This window comes from Echeneis naucrates, chromosome 23 (genome assembly GCF_900963305.1).
Source record: "Echeneis naucrates chromosome 23, fEcheNa1.1, whole genome shotgun sequence".
NCBI classification, from domain to species: Eukaryota; Metazoa; Chordata; class Actinopteri; order Carangiformes; family Echeneidae; genus Echeneis; species Echeneis naucrates.
In genome coordinates this window covers 8,904,125-8,919,461 of record NC_042533.1, presented here as the reverse complement: position 1 = coordinate 8,919,461, position 15,337 = coordinate 8,904,125, and the positions used below count along the sequence as shown (strand labels likewise).

At 41.2% G+C, this 15,337-nt stretch overlaps 1 long non-coding RNA gene across 1 annotated transcript in view; it reads left to right on the top strand.

Annotated features, from left to right (window-relative positions):
• The first annotated feature begins 10,706 nt into the window (after positions 1-10,706).
• LOC115036770 (uncharacterized) overlaps positions 10,707-15,337 on the top strand; it is a 31,909-nt gene continuing 27,278 nt past the window's right edge. Inside the window, exon 1 of the long non-coding RNA XR_003840428.1 lies at positions 10,707-11,072. This is a non-coding gene — a long non-coding RNA (uncharacterized LOC115036770). The remainder of the gene's footprint in view (positions 11,073-15,337) is intronic.

The window sequence follows — 15,337 nt, the reverse complement described above, 5'->3', positions numbered from 1 at the left end:
GTGAACATGTACAGTCAGATTTTACAAAAGAAGAGGACTGTCAACGAATCACCATCTGGTGTTGAGTTGGGTCATGTGGCAAGGGAAATCCCGAGACAAACCTGGCAAGCCCAAAGGAGTAGTGCGTAAAATGGAAACGTCTGGTGTAGGCCCCTGTCCAAGAAGTCTTCAAGGGTTTTTTCCCATATCCCAGTGGGGCCTGCTGGCATTGAACTTGAATGGTTGATTTTCAAAGTTTCCGTTGTTGAAGCTGCAGAGGCGTCCTACGGCCTTAGGATCTTAGATGCTTCAAGGGGTGGCAGTGTGGGGTGGTTGTCCCTCTCTTCAAGAAGGGGGACCAGAGGGTATGTGCCCATTTCACGGCCATCACACTGCTCATCTGCCCTGGAAAAGTCTACTTGAAGGTACTTGAAAGGAAAGTTGAAGAGGAACAATGCAGATTCCATGCTGGTCATGGCACAACAGACCAGCTCTTTACCCTCACAAACATCCTTGAAGGGGCCTGGGAATACAACAGAATCTCTCAGTCCACATATGCTTTGCAGACCTGGAGAAGGCATACTGTATGACCGGGTTCTCTGGAACTCTGGAGCATGAGATTGACTGGAGAATTGGGGCAGCTGGTGTGGTGCTGCATTTGCTATACCGCACTATCATCACAAAAAAGGAGCTGAGCCACAAAGCAAAGCTCTCGATCTAACGGTCAATCTTTGTTCATACCCTCACCTAAGGTCATAATTGAAAGAAAACGATCACAGATATAAACAGTCAAAATGGGTTTTTTCCCACAGGGTGGCTGGGGTCTCCCTCAGAGATAGGGTGAGAAGCTCAGTCATCTGGCAGAGGCTTATAGTAGAGCCTCAGCTCCTTTGCATGGAAAGGAGCCAGTTGAGGTTGTTCAGGCATCTGATAAGGATGCCACCAGGGCGTTTCCCTAGGGATGTGCTCCTGGCACATCCAAGTGGGAGGACCTCAGGGCAGACTCAGGACCAGGTGGAGGAGAGATTATGTGTCCTCGCTGGCCTGGGAGCGCCTAGGGATCCCCCAGTCAGAGTTAGCCGAGGTTTCCTAGGAAAGCTAAAGCTGCTACCACCACAACGCGATTTTGGATATGCAGCTGAAAATGGATTGATGGAGGACTGTGTGTGTGTGTTCATTGCTGCTGACATATAAAGCAGGTGGATGGCACAAGGGAAGATAAAGCAGCTGTTCACAGCAGACGCTTTCAGTTGATGTGAAAGAGGTCATTAGAGCTTCTGTTAATTCCCTCCAATATTCATTTATTTTTGGATAAAGAAGACAAATAATATAATGAAGGCGTTACCACATTTATTTAATTAAAGTCTTAAGATTGCATTCATGCATAATTGAAGCATACAGTGATATGAAATTATTTCCAAAAGCCATGTGATTGTGTGTGTGTGTGTGTGTGTATAAAAAGTGGGCATAATGAGCCAACTCTGAAGATGAACTGCACACAACTTGATTAGAGCTCATGTTTGGTGTAGATATGTTATGATCTCTTGAGGAAAGATTTTTAGAAAGAGACAGAGAGAGACAGTGAGTGAGAAAGACAGAGAGGGGGAGAATTACATTTGAAGTGCAGAAGGTTAGATGAGGATAATAGTGAAAGAGTTAGGAGAAAGATATAGGAGACTGAAGGAGACAGGTTTATCTGAATTATGCAGAGGCTACCTTCATTCTAATGTCAGACACACGTCCTCACCACCTGCATGTGCCTGCTACACAAACCATGCACACACGCACTGTGTCACACACATACACACACTTGAGCTTGTCCAAATTGTATTAATATTAATTTCCATTGATATTCTAAAGCAAAGTCAGTATTCAGGAGCTGTTTACTGACCCCACATGAATAGGAACTTTTAAGCTTATGATCGGGATACAAATCATAATCAAAGTGGGTAAAAAAAGAGAAAGAAAAACATTCATGTTTTGCCTGAGATGTGGTGTGAATTTTGGGCTCTGGTGTGAAGGTTGAATGCACTACACAATTCCACCATCTCGACCTTGACACCCTTAGTTTTTACTTCATTACATAGAGGGCACAATACTTCCAGCACTGGCACTGAACACTGGTATGGGAGGCAAATAGTGTGCTGCAGAGTCATTCTCGGAGTACAAAGAGTAACAGATGAAACCATGAGGTGTGATTTGAAAAGCCTAAAAAGAGAATCGGACATGATAAAAAATCCATCTCCGCTCTGCAGCTCACTGGGAATTTTATCCATTTAACTCTGTAGTAAGCATTACTGTGATGTCACTGAAATGTCAGAGATGAAGCCTTTTAATTACAGTCATCCTTTGTGTGTCCTTCATCTTGACAAAGCAGAGTTTGGCTCAGAGGAAATGTAATAGAAACATTTTTACATAAAAGAGACAGGGGTCATAAAAAATGGGTCATTTAACATTTGCTGGTTCACATTGCCAGCCAGGTAATAGTAAACATCAATGTCCTCCTTTATATGTTGAAACAGTCCAAGATACGCATGGAGGGCATTGGCCGCCAAGAGATGTCTGCTCAATCAGAGTTTCATCTTCAGAGAAATCAATTCTGATGGAGCACTGCACCCAAAGTGATGTTAGCAGAGGCAGGCAGCATCAGAAGCCTAAATCAAAAGCTGTTGGTGCTTAGTATATCCATCAAGGCTGAAATAAAATTTTTTGGGGAAAAAATACCTGCGATTCGATTTAGAGGGAAAGAAATGGTAGGAGAGCTTGATGAAAGAGAGGCAGAGAGAAGCAGAGAGAAGCAGGGGATTCATGCAGATAGCACCTGAAGACTTGTTGACTTTTGCTTGTCTTTTAGGGGAGGAAAATGTTTAACCAAATTCAAAGATAAAGTCTCTTTGGATGGTGGTGTCACAGAAAAACTGTCTTTTGAAGGACAAGGGGAGACACCGTACCAAATCTAAGAACATTACAGCATTTTCCCTGTTCCTCTCTGCCCCAGCAGCAATGTCCATTAAATCCTGTGGCTTTTTTTTCTAGGGAAGAAAGGAAAAACACTCAGCATTGCACAGACAGAATGAAAAAATAAATTCTCCTTCATTGATTAATGCCAAAAGGAAGTGGCATTCACCAGTCATAGTCATTTCCTGCTCCAAAGGCAAGCCATCTTCTTAAGACAAGGACGATGCCTCATCTGCCAAGACATTGTGCCATTTCACAGGGATAAACTCAAACAGCTGTTGAGCTACTTTATCCCCTGTCAACATGGCAGACACGATCCCAATGCTGAATACAAGACCCACAGAAAATGCCCTTCGTGTGGCAGTTACACTCACAGGATTTCGTAAAAGTGATTCTTTAAGATGAGGTTTTTCAACGTGGGACAGATTTTTTAATTAAAAATGGACAGAGCTCTTAGTTGAGATTATTCTGCTTTATATAAGATGAAATGTATATGGACCCTCTGCTTCTCCATGGAAATGAACTTTTATTACAACTCCCAGTTGGGGGCAATCATACATTACCAATCTAATTTAGCCCTTTGCCTGAGATCACCAAGTGAAGCAGTGATGACTTTTTAATAACCAACCTGTTCAGTCCCACTGAGCTGTGACGATGAAAAGTCTGATTCATTAATTGTGCCAACGGGGAGAAAATTACGATTCAAATAATGAATCTGTTTGTGCCATTGTGAGAAATGCTGTACACTCCCTTAAAATCGGCTGTGCACCTTCACGGAAGGGATTCTCATTCCGTGATCAGCCGTGCTGATGATAATGGCATTGTTCATTAAACACACGGTTTCACAAATGAGGGATTTGACTTCTATCTCTATTGCCGAACTTTAATGTGCTTGTCTTTTAATTGGTCTGGATTAGTCAGCGGTTTGTCAAGTGTGAACACAGTCCAGTTGCGTTCACCTCCCTACAGCAGATGGACCTGAGACAAAGATTTAGTCACTTGATTTCCCTCCGCTCTGTTCTGCAGTAAACCCACACCAGCACAAAATGGGCTCAGAGAGAAAAATATGCCAGAGAATGGGGCAGCGTTCAGGAGTCTCGCTGTGCTTTCTCAGGTTTAACAAATCAGCATCTGTTGGCCCGTCTGCCAGCCAAAAACCTACTGACTCCAACCTAGATAACAGAGAGAGTGAAAGAGAGGCGGCTGAGGGCTGGGAAGTGGAGAATCATGAAATGTTACTTGCTGAAATGTAGAGTACAGCATTGAAACATTTTGGTACCATTTATCAGACTATTATTCTGTGCAGGTTTCCCTTTGGATGGTTTCTACCCGGCCTCTATGGATTTCTTTCTTTCTTGAAACTGTAATACTGGCTCTTAGGGATTGCAATGTTGGCTCATTCACCACTTGACATGCCATTCTTGGAAATAACTTTTGGGTAGATTGCAATACCGTTTTCCATCATCCTCAAAAGTTAACTCTCTGACTATTTGACCAGGAGGTTGACGTTTTTGACCAGTCAGAGGCCAGAACAGGATAAATTCAAATGACTGTAACCTCTCGCTAGGTAAAATTTTATATTTTTACAGCTTCCAACTCCACTGTCTCCCATACTAATGTTATAATATTATGAATAATAATCACAATGATTGTCATTATTATAATGCGTTTGCCCAAACGTATAACCAACCTAGTACCTGTTACCAAATAAAGTTAGATATAAAATCAGTGTTGGGCTGCTTTGATGTCAGGTGGCCTGGCAACGAATCAATTCCTGTGTTGAGTTAATGTGGCATTACACTCCTACATAGTGCTGTTTTCATATATATTCTCAGAGTGAATATATATGAAAACAGTTCAGGCATGCTGCTAGTGTGAAAGGAATAAGATCTTGTCAAAAATGATGTCAAACAAACAAACAAACAAAAAAAAAATAGCAACAGAAGGTCAACACCAGTCAGAGTTGTTTAACACCCATGAGTCCTTGCAGTTGCCCCCGCACCAATGTTATATAAACCTTCACAGGAAATAATGTTCACTCGATCATTTGAAGTGTGACAATTGAGCACCAAGCGACTCACGCTGGGAGAAGGAGGATTACATGTGAAGAAACAGACTTGTCTTGGTGTTGATGAGCATGGTTCCAGTATATGTCCACATCACTGAAACATAGAACCTGAATTTGAACTGAGAAAAGATGAACTACTGCTGGTTTAAATGTAAGTGCAAATGAAATGTTTTGAAAATGTTGCTGTAAATGTGTCATCCATAATGCTGGGGTGAACGCACCTTCTGTGTGCGAGCTGATGACTCATGTCTTCAAATGCGGCTTTAAACAACAGATACTCTCAGCACACATTCTGATCATCGCACTCTCTCTTTCTCACGCGCTCGTCTTCATAGTTTCACTCTGCATGCTGCTCTTTAAATCATTTGCTCCATTTCTCGCAACAACTCAAATGCTGCATACACACAAACAAACAGACAAATGTTAAGGTGAGTGATTTAAGGACATTAGTGCTTCATTCAAGCACTGATAACAACAGAAACACATGGTTGGTCTGAAAACTACATTTCCCTCAATAGATTATTTCTAAGGAAATGGCATACAGGTGTGCGCTGCATGTGTGAAATGTCCACTATCAGCTTTTTTTGAAAAATAATTAATAATAACTAATTGATAAGTGTGAAAAGGCTTATATTAGGTCCGATGTAGTCAAAAATTTATACACTTACCAGTGCACGCACATACATTTTGACTAATCTGTTGTAATATTATATATTAGCAGCCTGTTTGATAAATGGTATGTAGGATGTCAGATGCAGTGTTGTGATTGCTGTGCTTTTGTGAATTGGTGTTCCAGATTTAACCTTAAAAGATCAATTTCAATGGCACTATGATTGATGACTTATATTACCATAATGACATGTAACGTTGTACATTGCGCAGTCCAGCACACACACACAGACAAGCTAAAACCTTCTGTGGACAGATATCACCTTGTGGACAGCACGGGTATAATGTGTTCTGATGCAGAAATAGTGTGCTGTAGCCATGGAACATTAAGTACCATCAAGTCGATGATAAGCCAAGCTACACAACATGAGACCCATCCATTGATGTACAGCTATATCATATTATGACCCTGTTATATTTTTGTAAGGGGTTCTGGCAAATGCCATTGATGTCCTCATTTGCTGATACTGTCACACTGTCATGCAAAAAATTAAAAATGATCCATAAGGAAAATATTGCAAATGGAAATATTTGCTCGGAGTTACTGCGTTTGATAAAATGTCTATTGAACACCTAACACTACCAACAGGAAAGTAATGGAGATGTCAATCATGCACCGTCTCTGCACACCCACACAGCCGTGAGAGGATGTTTAATCAGGCAGAATGAGTGGCAACAAGTGTGGGTGAAGTAAAAGGCTTGCTGGACAGAGAAAGCCATGCATCCCCATAATTAATGACGAAGTCACAAATATATGTACGAAAAACCTGGAACTGGCCAGTGGAAATTTCAGAGCACAGGTTCAGAAAGCATCTGGGCATTGTAATTATCCTGAGAGGAGATTGTGTTCCTTATATATATTTTATAGCAAAGTATTGCTTTCATATGATCAACCGGCCATCACATTGGCAGAAGTAAATGTCATCATCTACTGACTGTACAGGATGAAAAATGTACGTCCGACTTGCATGCTCAAATATTGATGCAACGACAAATATCAAGCTCATATTTGAAATAATACGCAAATAATGACCATGCAGGATTAATACATTCCATTATTGCACTGCGATTCCATCAGCATTTCTCTGATCAGAAGGCTTTCAAGACCTCTGAATTCCAGACACTTGAACTCACTGAAGCTTACACATGAAGCCGAATGCGAAATAAGATAATTATGCTTTACAACTTTCTATCTAGTATAATAATTTCACGCGACTAGTAGCCAATTTGTTAGAATTTGATATCACCTAGGTCTCTAATTTGCAGGCAGACATACAGTAAGTGGATTGTAATCAGTGTTCTGCAATTTCAAAGAAATGCACTGATCTGCCAGTGTCATTTTCATTATTATTGGGGCTGTAACTGATATGCGTCAGCTCTCTGCATTCATGCAGGTACCCTGAGCATGATTTAAAGACAACAGGCCTCAAAAGGATTCTTGTGAGTCCTTCAGCTGAACCTCCCTGAGTCATCAGAACATCATAAAATGCTCAGATATGCTGTCGGAGCCATTTGTAGTGACACATGAAATTGTCCTGAGTCATTCTCTTTCCAAAGCTTGGAGTGGCATTAAAAAAGGAATATCAATCATCACAGAGAGAGAGAGAATGAGTGCAAGAGACAGAGAGTGCAAGACATGTTAAGCTGTCGCCACGGCAACCCTTTCATCATGAAATTCCTGGATTTCCTGGAATGACTCTTGTGATCTTGTGTGATTAAGCACGTGCTGTACTCATTTTGAGCTCTCAGACTAATAAAGAGAAATGAAGGGAAAGAAAAAAACTTTGGGCAGAGATGGACAGAGGAGGGAGAGGAAAAGAAGATATTTTTTTTTTGTATCAACTTTGAGATCACTTCTCTTAGAATAGATTAACACTTGAAAGAGAACAAGGCAGTGTGTTGGACAGACAGAGAGGGAAGAGAAGGATGGGAGCGTCTGGAAAAAATGAAAAGGAAAGAAATGAAAGAAAAATATACGACAAGCCCAGCAGCTATATGGGGATTTATTACAAAGTCCAACCACTGTGAGCAAATAAGAAACTGAAGTTAATAGAAAGCTTGGTGTATTACCTCATATACAGAAAGCATCTTAAATATTACATTCCACTGTATTGCTGAGTTGGAGCATTCAGGAAAGCGGCTCAAAGCAAATATGTATCTGCATAAAAACTGCTGGGAGGGGATTGGAGAGAGAGAGGTGGCATTAACAGGCCATTGTGAAAGGTCTTATCTGAAGGGGTTAGAGGGTGAAAGATTGTAAAATCAAGCTTCTCCATCATTCATCACTGCCTCTCCCCCTCCTTTTTGTTTCCCTCTTTCCGTCTGTCCCTCCATTTCCCGGCAGAGCTATCACTTGCATGGCTCATCTGCTGTCGAATTTTCAGTCATAAAATGCCACAGTGTTTATTCAGACACAGCTTTCTCACTTTTTATGTTGAGCTACCATTCCTTTTATTGAACCAGCAAAAGCAAGATGCACAACTTTGGCCCCTCCCAACCCCCCCACAAAAAGAGAAAAAATATTACACTATGCTACGCCTCATTGGCAAATGCTTTACTGGTGACTCAGGAGCAGTGATATGAGAAGATTCATTTTGACTGAAGCAGTGAAACAATTTTCAATCAGACACAAAAATGGTTGAAATTTTGTATTTATTTTTGACGTAGATATTTTTTTGGAACTTGACTGAATTTGATACTCACCAATAATTGACATCTAATCACTATTTTTATATAGCATTTTATTTGGTCAAAGAAAAAGCTCTTCCAAAGACCATGGCCATTGGTTTGCAGCACATATGACACTGACAAGTTCATGTTTTTTGGTTAGATAACCAAAATATATGAAGTACAATTTCCTAGAACTCAAAACTTCATAATTTCCATCTTGTGCTCTTTTACCTGGCTTATTAACATAACTCACTGACTGTGTTAATCTAACAATAGCTAAATGTGCTCAGAACTGAAGGCTGGCTGCATGTTTGACTGCTCTATCACATTGTCTGTCTCTGCGTGTGATACATGCAGACGTTGTGGGGCTCAGCAACCAGATTTATTTGAACGGATCAAACAGGACCATCATCAGCATTATGATTAATGCCTGTGCTTTTCAAACTAAAATGTATGCTGTGAAACAGGCATGCTGTTTAAAGGTTCCTTTGAGGGACGCAGTGTTGAATAACAAATAAGTCCGATAAGTAATGCAGTATTAACTAATTATTTTTATTGTTCATTTATTATTGAAGTTAAATTGCTTTATCAATTAATAATGAGTATTTTGTTCACATTTTGCCTGAAGCATCAAGCCTAAATAGAGAAAATTTTATTAGGAAAAGCAACTGAAAATGTATCACATTAAACTTGTGTATTATATTGGCAGAGGTACAAAAAAAAAAAAAAAAAAAACACCCAGCAGTGTCTGCATATCGGTCCTGCTTCCATAACTGTGAAAACCTCATAATTTTCAACCGAGACCCATCTTTTCCTGTTTGCCATCCGTGCTTTTTCATCACTCCCTCTGCCCTCATCTCAACCACCATCCTTCATCGTCATTTCCACCCTCCCTCCCTGGCACCCATCCACCCATCCCTCTCCTCCTCTTCACAGCCAGAAGGCCACTGTTCGATAATGACATATCAGTCTGTAATGTACTCTGGTCATGACTCACCCACAGATGGCTTGGAGAAATACACTTTTTCTCCCCCTGCAAGTGCCCCAGTTCCCAATAAAGAACTCAACAGGCTGTCAAAATGCATTCTTTCTTGTAGTGTGATATTGAAATTAGGTGATTCAGATGCTGTGCAGCAGTGCCCTGGCTCTCGAGCAGCACCCTCATATAATTTAGAATTTTGGGCCACTGAAATCTGAAATGATGAGATGTCGTGCCCTGGACACATGCAGACACACTCAAGACATTGCGTTACCTGCCAATGTGCATTAAAACTGCTATACATCTGTGTTGAAAGATGGCACTTGAGAATATATTTTTTCAGACCCAACTGTGCATTTAAGTATTTACTCGACTGAATAAGGCTCTTGAGTAAAACACTTCATAAATGTTAATCCTGACTCAAAGAAAGAAATAAAAAAACAAACAAACAAACAAACAATGGCTACCACTTGGTTCCGTCAAAACTAGGACTCCCATTGCGAGGTGCTACAGAACAGAGGACAGGATGCCACATGGCACTGTCGGAACGCTCTTCTGATCTCCTCTGCAACTGCTAATGGTCATCTGCTCTTTGTCACTTCTGATGTAGCTGCCGCACATATTCACACCAGATTGTTATAGTACTAATAGTATTATAATTACCTCAAAATGCCAGAAGATTGTTTACTTGCCTGTGGGTGGGCTCACACTGTGGGAGTTTTAACCAAATACAGCAAAAAATGTATGCCATCCGTTGGAAACCCCCAAGCCACAGGGCTATCACCACTATCCTCCTGCTGCTGTTGCCTCCACTTTTTTTATGCAGTTCTTGCATATTTTTTGTGCAATAAATTTGCCATTTTCACTTTATGTCTACAGATTTATTGAGATTAACCACTTCCTTTCTGCTGTGTGCATGCAAACTGTGATATATGCACCAACTGTCCCAGTGCAGATGTACAGATATAGTCATAAACAACTCAAACTTATATGCAAAACAACGTTGTCAGCTGCAGTGCAGGCCTGGGCTCAGGAGTCATCAATCAGCATGGTGGAGCGGAGAGTTAGATGTTCACACTGCAGTTCAAAAGTGACCCAAATCCGTTTTTTTTTGCTCATATGTAACAGTGTGAACAGCGCAATGTGATCTTTTCAAATCCGACGCAGGTCACTTCCATTTGTGCTTCTAAACCGGATATAGGTCGGATGTTTTGCAATGCGAGTCTGAACAGCCAGGTCGGAATTAATGCAACTCTGACGTCACTTGAGAGCGACCGTTGCCATAACACTGAGCGGAGTGGGAGTGGAGACAAACATGGAGGATAGCGTCGACGGAGCTGATCAGTGGAGGGACAGTGCGCATGCGGTTCAGTTCAGGGACGCGATGCGTTCACACTCGAGTCTGATGTGGGAAACATTTAAAAAGACACACACAAAAATCGGAATTGAGCATTAAGGCCTGCCGTGTCTCTGTTGGACTCCGCTCACCTGAACTCACTGCCACGCCCACCTCACCTGCCGTGTCTCTGTTGGACTCCACTCACCTGAACTCACTGCCACGCCCACCTCACCTGCCGCATGAGCACCAACCCGTCGTTATGTAAGCCTCGCCTGCTAACTCATCTGGAAAACTGACCAGCCTCCTGATCCTGACCTCGCCTTTGGCTCCTGCCGGCTCCCCAACAATCTGGTCCCCCTCCATGCAGGGACCCAGCCCATTCACAGCCTCGCAACCAGCACTTGCACCAGGTCAGTGGCATCCAGCTTTTGGGTCCAAACCCAGAAACCTCACACACATTCAACATTCACGTTTACACATTACACATAACATTTAAAATAAATGTTTAGAAATAGATTCATAATACAAGTTTAATCAAAATTGGAACAAAGTAAATTGCATTAAGCTGTTATTTTTAAAATGTTGCATGTAGCAAATTAAGCTAACAAGTATAAATATATTAGTTATTTCAATCATCTCAGTTCCTTTGACGGTGTTGTGTCATGGCTGATTAGTGTGTTGTATGGAAGTAGCCAGATAAGTGTCTGAACCTTTGCTTCAGTTTCCATATGTGATGATACATCTTCATTTACTGGGAGGGGGAGGACAGGAAGTCTTGACATGTTACTTGGGTGGCATGGTGAGCCATACATTAAACATGTGTTTGGAAATTGGTATTAGTAAGCCTTATCAAGCTCATTAATCACATTTCAAAGAAAGCTGATTAGTATCACTTGACAGTGAACATGCAGGAAATGTTGGTTAAGTCCCTTTCTCAGCTGTGCTTTCTTAGCTTTTTGGTTTTACATAACTAAATCTTCAGATGGTGTGCGTAGAGTCTTCTTTATTACCCTAAAAGCTGTGTGTGTGTGTGTGTGTGTGTGTGCGTGTGCGTGCGCGTGCAGTGGACTAAGAAAGGCAGAAGGGAGGAAAAGATAATGCTGGAGAGGAGCTGCATGTCTCAGACTGCAGAGGGTTGCATTAACTTGGGCTTGGGGCAAGCACTTTGCAGAGATGTAGCTGGACCAGACTGTAGCAGCAAACGAACAAATGACTCCTTGAGTGTGAAAGCTAGACCTCTTAGCTCTGATAGCCTGAAATCCTCCAATCGCGGCTGGGGAGGCTTTCGTTTAGCTTCAGGAATGATGTGGGCTGGATAACTGGAAGCTTTCCCAGGCGTGTGCTATCAACATCATGATGTTTTGAATTGGTGCATTCATGCTGAGCATGGCTCCAGCATGGCAGTTCTTTCTTGTCACATTGTTTAAGCTGATATATTTCCCCAGTTCACAGAACAGTTCAAAGAGAGCACAACCTGGCAGCACTAACTTGTGGATATTTGATTTTTGTTCTGGAAGTGTCTGCAATAATTATTGTGAATACAAAGGGAATGAGCGAGTGAGTGGTGGACGTGGATTGAGACAAAAGCATGTGTTGGTCTTTTCTGTGCAACGATGATAAGCATGTTTAGGTGAAAGACCTCAGAGCCAGCTGAGGGGAGCCTGGACAGTAAGGAGGCAGTTGTTCTTTTTACTGTGCTTATTTTTCCACCACAATAACCTTATGTCAAGCATTGTTTCTCATAGTGATTGAGAAAAACACAAGACACAAAATATGATTGTGTGTGTTTGTATCCTTGTTGAAGGAAAAACAAACAAACAAATATATATTTTTCTGCGCTCCTGTTTTAATATTATGTAACATTACCCAAAGAAAGAGTTGCCTGTAATTCGGGGCCTTTTAATTTCTTAAAGGCAAGTGAAAAATATGTTTACCTGAGTATATTCACCTTTGCCCATGCTGTATGCCCTCTGAGTCACATCTAGTTTTGGACTATATTCGCTTTCGTGGCGGTGCCCAGGGGTTGAATGAGAGGAAATAACTCTGCTCAGGCAAAGTTCAGCAGAACAAAAAAAAAAAAAACGTTGGTGAAAGTGACACAATGTAATTCTGTTGGTGTTGTGTTTACTACCAATGGACTACAAAACCTGCAGCTCAAAGTTCGTGAGGTTTTTTTTTTTTTTTTTAAACCCCCACTGGCAAAGGAGTTCATAGATGGTTCATTTCCAGAAAATCTGAATAATGGTTTTGGACAGTACCTACTGAGAGTGCACTGGAGGCCACGATCCCACCAAACTCCATTACCAACTGTTCAGAAAATGGTCTCAGTCGTAATGGTTATAGTGATAGTGGGGAACAGGAAAGAAATTATGTCAAATTTGCAGACTCTCTTTTGAATGATTCTGTGTGTAACATGCAAGACTGTGTGCTGATAAAATGTGCAATATCCTGCAGAGATTGAAAGTGAAATCAAACTCTCATCACTCCTTTTGCCAAAGAAAATTTAATATGCAAACGGAAACCAAATTGGTTAATGTGCTGGCTGTGGAGTGATGTGTTAATTTGTTCTACAGTGCCATTCTGCTGCCACCTGTTTGATTGTCTTTCCAAGCAGAAGCCATCATCATTTACTCTGCTACTGACTTTTCTACAGGAGGGGGTTCACATAATGAGAGTTTGGTTTCAAACCTGTAATATATTTCATTCTAGCCTGTGTGTGTGTGTGTGTGTGTGTGTGTGTGTGTGTGTGTGTGTGTGTGTGTGTGTGTGTGTCTGTGTGTCTGTGTTTCAACATCCATGTGGTCTCTGTGTTATTCCTGGCAGTGGCAGACTGTTCTGATGAGCTTGAGGATACTTCATTGTCTCCTGAAGTGCAACAGTGAATGCAAATGAAGGTCTGTTGCAACAATCTTTGGTATCAGTTAATTTTTTTGGAAATTATACAAGCCTTAGATTGCAGACTAAATTATTCATTTAAAAAAAAAAGAAAAAAACTATTGTATGACATTCCCTTTGGATTCATTGTATTTCCACTTGATGGCTGAATGAATCTAGATGAACTTCCTTCTTCTCCAAGCAGGGAGGTCAAGGAAAGTAAATATGTTGTTGAACAACTGTTTCCATCAGATAAACAGTCAAACAATTGAAAAATATATGAGGCAGTAAGGATATTTTCAAAATATTTAAAGGCTTGGTTTGCTTAACTGTGTCACTTTTAATGCTGCAGCAAGAGTGTTCCAAAAAGAAGTTAAAAAAGAAAATGTAATGGTCAGATAGATTATACCGTTTCAGGCTTTAAGCAATATCGATATCTACCTTGTCTGGTTTGGAAATTCAGCCTCAAAAAGGGCAATGTGTTTTCAAAAAACAAACTGTTGCCTTAAGGTATTCCAAAGCTTCTTTCAGGTTATGAAGTTACTCCTGACCTACTTTGAAATTTCCTTACCTGGCTGTTGGTATGACTGTTTGCAGATTGTATGTAGATCTTACGGTGAATCATAGCTGCCGTGGTAATTGGGGATGACTTTGTTCAGAAACATTGTTTTGAAAATAATTATGCTTATGATTTATTTGTCTGGAGGACCCATGTGCATCTGAGCACTGGAAGCTTTACACACAAATACAAACATGAGATGATGTAGGGAGGCAGAAAGAATCACTCTGTGATAACTTATGAATCACGTTCCAGTCTGACTCCAACTGCCACGGCATAGGAACAGCACGGCATTACCTCCCACCAGACTCTGGGGAGAAGGACTTACAGCAGATAGATGGGCTGATACAGGAGGGATCTGGTTCATAGGACGGGTTTCTATATGTGGGCTGAGAATATGGGTCAGTAACACATTTATAATCTTTTATAATGTTCAGCTTTTACACCAAGCACTCCAAATTATGACTCCTACTCTCCCATCACGATCACTTTGTTGCCAAGGTGATGAATCAGAGAAATATACATAAAAAATTGTAATAAATAGAAAAAACTATTATTGGGGAAAAAAGAAGGGACAAAGATTTTCAACACAGCAGAAAAAAACTAAAATTTTAAATTTAATTTGTCTCTGTATTGAAGGTTTTGCTTTGGGATTTTTATTCTTTTTTTTTATGTATTTTAGGTTTTTTTTATTAAAAAAGCACAAAATTTCTCTGTCTTCCTTATTGACAAGTCATTTATGATATGGCTTTTCCATATCTCCATACGGTGTCACAATAATCCTGAGTGCAGCAGGGGGAGGCTCTTTTTGCTGGCCACTCGCTGTGGCACTTTAGTTCTTTGTGCTTTACTATGTGCTGTTCTCACAACAGAAAAGAAGGATAAGGGGGAGAAAGTGACAGCGATGAGGAAGAGGATGGAGCTGGGCTGGGGTGGTAGAAATGATGAGGAGGAAGAGGGGGGGAGGGGCATAAAGAAAGATGGAGCCATGCTGCAGTGTTCTGGCTGCCTTCCAAGGGCAGTCTTGCTTCCAGTGAACAAACAAAATACTGGTCTCAGCTAAATATAACGTTTCCCCTTTGTGTGCAAACCATCAGAGGCCTGGTGTGAGGCGAGAGGGGGGAGGCCGTTCTGTGGCTGTGCAGTGCCCCCCTGACCTGCAAGAGACCACTTGAAGCCGATAGTTGGGTTAATAACACAGAGGTCAGGATCAGCTCCTATGTCGGATTACCTCTGGAATTT